The following is a 5139-nucleotide window of genomic DNA, read 5'->3' on the forward strand; positions in this document are numbered from 1 at the left end:
ATACTTTAATGATCGATATAACCCAGATACCAGCGCCACCTGCCGGATACAGATGTAACATAGTGTAATGATCGGTATAACCCAGGTACCCGCGCCACCTGCCGGAAACAGATGTAACATACTGTAATGATCAGGTACTAGCGGCCACCTGCCTGACATAGGAGGTGACAGTGTAATAAAAGGTATAATGCTTTTATTACACTCTCACCTCCTATGTCAGGCAGGTGGCTGCTTGTACCTGACATACCGATCATTACAGTATGTTACATCTGTATCCGGCAGGTGGCGCTAGTACCTGGGTTCTACCGATCATTATAATTCAAGTTCCAGTGCCACCTGCAGGACACAGATTGTAACTCGTTGTAATGATCGGTATAACCCAGGTACCAGCGCCACCTGCAGGACATAGGAGACAACAGTGTCCTAAACGTTATAATCCAGGTACCAGCGCCACCTGCCGGACACAAGAGGTAACACAGTGCAATAAAATTGGTATAATCTGGCAATTAATTTTCCCAAGAGACCACATGAGAGCACGTGATTGTTGTTGAAGCCGAACTTAATACCTCATTATTATTATTGTTTTACAATAGTTGCATATTATTTAATTTTTATTAAAATTTTTACAAAGTTCACAAATCATAAACACCTGTTATTCAGCCTCTATCCTTGAGTAACAGCCCCCCACACACTATGAAGCCCCCATTCTGCCTTCGCCCCCCGTTATACCGATGCGTTGCTCCGGTCTTCCTCGGCAGCCGCAATATAGTGACATCATCGCACTGCTGCGCTTTCAGACGCACAGGCGCAATGGTGGAACAGCTGATGGCTGCCATTTTCATCATTGAGAGGAGGAAGGAGTCCCACAACCATCCAACATTAACCACTTCACCACCTTCGGGTTTTCAGTTTTTGCGTTTTAGTTTTTTTCTCCAATTTTTTGCCAGAGCCATAACGTTTTTATTTTTCCATCAATATGGCCACGTGAAGGCTTGTTTTTTGTTTTTTTATTTTTGCAGGACGAGTTGTACTTTTGAACGACACCATTGGCTTTACCATATAAAGTACTGAAAAATGGGAAAAAACTCAAAGGGTGGTGAAACTGCAAAAAAAAATGCAATTCCACAATTTTTTTTTTTTTTGCCATGTTCACTAAATGCTAAAACTGACCTGCCATTATGATTCTCCAGGTCATTACAAGTTAATAGACGCCAAACATGAATAGGGTCCTGCAGACCCCGGGTTGTCATGCCAACTCGCGGTCATTTGACACAGGCGTCGATGACTGTAGTTAGTGACACGTTTCCAGGGCGACCAAGTTAAATGCTGCTGTTAGAGATTGACAGCAGCTTTTAACATGTTATCAGTAGAGGGTGTATCGCCATTCCACACGCGGTAGTTAGGGGCACATGTCAGCTGATTAATATTTGCGGGCTCATCTCCGGAGCTCGCAACATACAGGGGAAGGTGACCTATGACGTACCTAAATGTTGTAGGTCATAAAGGGGTTAAAATCTAGTTTATTAACAAGCCTTGGTCATAGAACCAAGGGCGCATGCGTTGTGCCAGAAATGCGTCTGGTTTTATATGGCTTCCTTGGATCCTTGTTTTTAATGGCTTGTTAATAAACTGGATTTTAATGTTGAATGATTGTACTGGATTCCTCCCTCTCCCTCTTCAGCAGAAGTGACATTCTCCATGTACTGTATATCTCCATCCTGAACACAGATTACTTTGCAGCTTGCTGAGCTCCATCCCCTTTTTCCTTTTCTCTTATTTTCATCATTGTCTTCAATGGTATCAAGATCACAAATGCATGTGTAGTGCAGGATCTGTCACTTCCTACCTGTCCTCCATGTGTACTTGTACGGAGGCTACTGGTCACATGCTTCCCCCTCTTTGGACACTGTTCACATGGATTACACCTTGTCGTTTACCAATGCTAATGTAATGTTGCTGAATTGTGTATGTACTTGATATGTATTGTTTATAAGATTAGGGATAGTATAGGGTAATAGCATAGGACAATAGTGAGGGGCACTGTAGAGATAGGGAATGAGATAGAATAGCATAAACCGGATTACTTACCGGTAATGCTCTTTTAATGAGTCCACGACAGCACCCACTGGAGGTATCAGATCCGCCCCATTGGAACAGGAAACCCTACAGAAAGATAAAAGGGGGCGGTCCGCCTTTCCTCCTCAGTTTTGTATTTCAGAGTATCAGGAGGACCGCCAAGAGTTAGGCAATATTCTTGCATCTCTAAATTTTATTTCTTTATATTAGGAGATACACTTTAATATGTGGTGTATTTATTGCTATTGTTATCTTCATAGGGAGGGAAGTGAGCGGGTGCTGTCGTGGATTCATTAAAAGAGCATTACCTTTAAGTAATCCGGCTTTTTACCCTTCGCCACAACAGCACCCACTGGAGAGATTCCAGAGACCATCACCTGGGTGGGACCACCGTGCCAAGGACAGTCCTCCCAAAGCTTAGGTCAGAAGTTGATGAAAGGTCAAGTCTATAGTGATTATAGAAGGTAGAAGGAGATGACCAAATTGCCGCCTTGCATATAGCTTCGATTGGAACGTCTCCCCTCTCGGCCCAGGAGGATGCCATTGCTTTGGTAGTATGCGCTCTAATGTTCTCCGGAGGATCTTCACTTCTCGCGGAGTAGGCTAACCGAATGGCATCCTTAATCCACCGGGATAAGGTGCTCTTCGTGACTCCATACCCTTTTTTGTAGCCCTGAAAAGATTTGAACAGAGCCCTGCACTGCCTTCAGCTCCTGGACCTCTCAATGTATTCTAGGACAGCTCTTCTAACATCCAAGGTGTGGAATTTCTGCTCCTCAGGAGTGGAGGGATCTCTAAAGAAGGTCGGGAGGAGTATTTCTTGAGATATATGGAATTTTGTTGACACCTTAGGAAGGTATGAGGGATCTGGCTTTAATATTAACCTATCCTGGTATATCTGAAAAAAGGGTGGGTCTATGGATAGGGCTTGGATGTCGCTCACCCTCCTAGCAGACGTTAGTGCTACTAAGAGGGCCGTCTTGAGTGACAAGTATTTTAGAGATATTGTGTCTATTGGTTCGAAGGGGGCTTCCGTTAGGGCGTCTAAGACCAAATCTAGGTCCCATGGAGGGATTGTAGGTACGTGAACAGGGGCCGTTCGTTCGCATGCTGTAATAAATCATGATATCCACCCATTCCCTGCTATATTGTGGCCATACAGTGCCCCTAATGCGGACACTTGGACTTTTAGCGTGTTTACTGCGAGACCTAAATCTTTCCCTTTTTGTAGAAATTCCAAGATAGGAACTATCGGGACTTCCGTGGTATGAGGGGTTGTATGGAACTGCAGAAATTTTTTCCCATATTTTTGTATAAATCTGAGTAGTGGACTGCTTCCTGCTTTGCAGGAGCGTAGTAATTAGTGTTTCGGAAAACCCTCTTGATCTCAGTAGCTGCCTTTCAAATTCCACGCTGTCAAGTGTAAGCTGTCCACTTGGGGGTGGAAAAAAGGGCCTTGGAAGAATAGGTTGGGAATCGAAGGGAGAACCCAAGGATCTGACACCGACATGGTTCATAGCCAAGAGAACCACGGTCTCTTGGGCCAGAATGGTGCTATCAAAATTACTCTCGCCTTGTCCTCTCTGATCTTCCGAATGACCTGTGGCAGAAGGAATATCGGGGGAAAGGCATTGTCAAAATCCTGTCAGCGCCGGCGTGCAGCCTCCACTGAGCAGGGACTCACCCGCACTGGAGGGGGGTCCGGGGTCAGGTACAGCCGGAAAGTACAGATACACAGGACCTGTGGACGCTGAAGTTTAGAAAGCAGTCACAGGACCTACGGTCATGTGACTGCAAGGGGGCGGGGCTTAGCATCCTGCTTTCAGAGATGGCAGTACACTATACAGAAATACTCAGAGTCAGGCAAAACGGAGGTCATACACAGAGATATCAGTAAAGTACCAGGGATGAGAAAGGACGGATAGTCAGGGCCAAGCAGAAGTCAAAACCAAACAGACATAGAAAGTACCAAGCAGAATCCAAAGCAATATCCAGAGAACAGATCGAGTCATACACAGAGAATCAAGCAAACAGAACACAGCACAAACACACTCAGGGGTCACACAATGCCAAGGGCGAAAGTATAACTGACAGGGATTGGAGTATCTCAGGGCAATAAAAAGCTCTGCCTGAACCAAAGAGAGGCCACAATAATTAACCCCAGGTGTGCAGGTCAAAGTCTGCACTGAGCTCAAGACATTAACCCCTGACGTGCAGGTCAAAACCTGCACTGGGATCATGACAGGCATATGCCAGGTTGAATTTCCATGGAGCCTTGAGGGCGTCCAGTATGTCTGAATGATCTGACGGGGACAGGGAGGCAAATGTTTCTATTTGTCTGTTCTCTTTCGTGGCAAAGAGGTCCACCTGAGGTTGCTCCCATAGAGCTGTTATGTCCTTGAAAATTTGGTGATTGAGGCGCCACTCCCCTTGCCGAAGTGTGTGTCGGCTTAAGAAGTCTGCCTCTTGGTTGTTCCTTCCCCTGATATGGAGGGCAGAGAGGGACAACAAACAATTTTCGGCTAAGTTTAAGATTTCTGCCGCAGAAGACATCAGAGTCTCTGATCGAGTACCTCCCTGTCTGCTGAAATAGGACACCGTAGTGGTGTTGTCCGATAGGATCCTGACGTGCTTCTGCTGGAGCTGTGGAAGAAAATGATGTAGAGCATAACATACTGCTGTCAGTTCCTTTAAATTAGCTGAGTAGCACAGTTCCTCCCTACTCCACCTTCCTTGACAGAAGCTATTCCCCATATGGGCTCCCCAGTCATGGGGGCTAGCGTCGGTGGTTACGATATGGGATGGCGATATTACCCATTGGACTCCCGTGGACAGATGATTACTATCTAGCCACCATTCTAGAGAAGCCAAGACTTCCTGGGATAGGGTTATCTTGTTCTCGAGATGACCGTCGTGTCACTTGCCCTCCTGAAGGATTTGATATTGCAGTGCGCGGACGTGATATTGGGCCCACTGAACTGCTGGAGCACAAGAAGTGAGTGACCCCAACAAGGACATTGCCTCTCTTAGAGACATACGTGGTCTGTCCATTGCTGCCTCAAC

Source organism: Dendrobates tinctorius, unplaced genomic scaffold, assembly GCF_039654945.1.
Source record: "Dendrobates tinctorius isolate UK_male_01 unplaced genomic scaffold, ASM3965494v1 ptg000315l, whole genome shotgun sequence".
Taxonomy (NCBI): domain Eukaryota; kingdom Metazoa; phylum Chordata; class Amphibia; order Anura; family Dendrobatidae; genus Dendrobates; species Dendrobates tinctorius.